Genomic DNA, 2,435 nt, shown 5'->3' with positions numbered 1-2,435 from the left:
CTTTGTTGGCCCCTGCACCCTTACTCAATGGCATATACAAAAGAATAGTCCAGGTGCTAAAGAGAAAGTGATCTGTATGTTTTGCACCAATTCCAGGGAGACTTCTTGAGTCACTAAGTATAATAGGCCATAGAGAGAAGAGGTTTCAATGAACTATAGGCTTCATATGCATCGTTATCACTGTTATTATTGTTATTCCACATTGTTATTTATATTTCATCTTTCCATCCAACCAGACAATCAAGGTGAATATGAAGACATATACAGAAATACAAAATAAGCATTGAAAAACAACAATTAACTCAAACAAAATTAAAATGCATACAGAAATATTAAAAAAACATTCTGGGGGAGATGGGCGGTGGCTAAATATGAGTAATAATAATAATAAAAACAGTTCAGAATGCCTAGCTGAAGAAATGTTTCTTTCTCTTTCTAAAGGCAAAGAAAGAAAGTGGGGGCAAAAAGTTCCTAAGTGAGGGCAATATAACATAAAAAGAGCTCTGTTGAGTCAGACTAACAACCCATCTAGTCCATCAATGTATGTAACATATTGACTAACTATATGCATTCAGTGAGATCACAATCATGGATAAAGAAGTAAGAGCCCTCCTTTCACTGTTTTTCTGAATCATCTTAAGGAATTTTGGGCCCCAAAGCCCTAGAATATGCGCAGAAGGATTCCAGCAATATAGAGGTTAAAACAATGTATTCAAACTAGAATAACATAGCACTGATCTGGAAATCTTGCTTGGGAGAAAGATTTTGACAGCCTAGTCTACCCAATGGCTAACATAGTGCAATGTTAGCCCATAGGAGAACCTTCCCACCCCACCCTTTATCCCTTCAGGCCAACTATCTCTTGGTGGTGGTGGTTGTTGTTGTTTTATTCAATTTGTATGGCTGACCATCTCATCTATGTGATTCTGGGCAGCTCACAACAGGTAAAAACGATTCAATAAAAACAAATTAAAATTATTCACAATCAATTTAGAAAACAAAATCATGATCAGCAGCAGAATTCATCCTACATCAGCTCAACACAGCCATTGTAACCACCCCCAGGCACAGTGGCAGAGCCATGTCTTCAGGTCCTTCCTAAAAGCTGGCAGGGTCAGGGCCAATCTAAGGTCCAGGGGGATGATGTTTCACAGGGCAGGCACCATGGCAGAAAAGGCTCTGTTCTGGGGTCCTGCCAGTTGATACTCTTTTGTAGATGGGACCCATAACATGCCTCTCCTGCCAGTCCTGATGGGAAGGATAGATGGAACTGGGGAGAGGCAGTCCCTCAAATAACCCAGTCCCATGGAGCTGAATTAGCTAATAGGAAGGCCACTTGCTGGCCCATCTCCCAATTAGCTAAGACAGAGCTGTGTTAGCCTATGGATGTACCAGCCAACCCGAAAACCCCTTCAGCCTGAGCTGAACACAAAACAGTCTCTCAAGACTGGAGTGATGGAAGCAGGCAGTCATAACCTCTTTGATTTTGTGCCCTTGGTTGCCAATAACCCATTTTGATTTGTCACTCTCCAATTTCTGGACCCAATGAAGCTATGAATGCTACACCACCTTAAACAGCTGGAATTTAAGGTATGCTGTCTGTGATTCAAGAGGTAGTAAACAAGATTACAGCCATTAAAATTAGCAGACACTGTTAGTTCGATTCACCATGATTTTGTCCAGTCCCCTTTTAGAGCTATCTAAATTGGTGACCATCATCACATTTACCTTTATAGACATAGTTCTATAGCTACGGAATATATAAAATATACTTCCTTTATCTTTCCTCAGTCTCCTTTCATTTCAATTCAGTAGAATATCCTGATTTCTAACAGTGTGAGAAAAGAGAGAAAACTTCTGTCTCCACACTTTCCATACCATGAATGAAGTTTTATATTGCTTCTTGGCCTTTTGGCTAAGATCAAGTGTAGTCTCTGTTCTAATCAGTTTAATATCTGATATGTCCTCTATTTGAGAACTATATATTAAGTTGATTTGTGGAACTGGGAGATGGAATAGGGGTAACCACCCAGAGTTGCTGGGAGTCAGGTGGCTATAAACTGAAGATATTAATATTATTTGTCTTTTATGTCTCCCCTTACATACCTTTGCCCCAAGCAAAAAAGCCCCAATGGTTGTTAGTCTTAGTGGAATTGCTGTAGTTCCCCAATCATTGTGGTTACCCTGTTTTCAGAATCCAGCCTAAAATAGCCTTCCTGAGATGCTGTGACCAGTCATACACAGTATTACAAGTGTGGTTTCATCACAGATCTATACAAGGGCATTATAGCAATTTAGTTTCTGTTACCCTCCCAATAATCCAAACCTTGGAATCCTCCCCCCCCAGCTCCTCCTCTGCACACTGCATTGACGTTGCTATTGAGCATTCCACCACAAGTCCTTGATCCAGCATTTGCCATCCTGAGGCTGTCATC

At 40.5% G+C, this 2,435-nt stretch overlaps 1 pseudogene; it reads left to right on the top strand.

Moving 5' to 3' along the window:
* The first annotated feature begins 1,895 nt into the window (after window positions 1-1,895).
* LOC134488729 (U2 spliceosomal RNA) lies at window positions 1,896-2,101 on the top strand (annotated as a pseudogene).
* Window positions 2,102-2,435: the final 334 nt, after the last annotated feature.

This window comes from Candoia aspera, chromosome 1, assembly GCF_035149785.1.
Source record: "Candoia aspera isolate rCanAsp1 chromosome 1, rCanAsp1.hap2, whole genome shotgun sequence".
Taxonomy (NCBI): domain Eukaryota; kingdom Metazoa; phylum Chordata; class Lepidosauria; order Squamata; family Boidae; genus Candoia; species Candoia aspera.
Note: the sequence above shows the minus strand (reverse complement) of the source record. Positions and strands in the feature narration are given on the sequence as shown.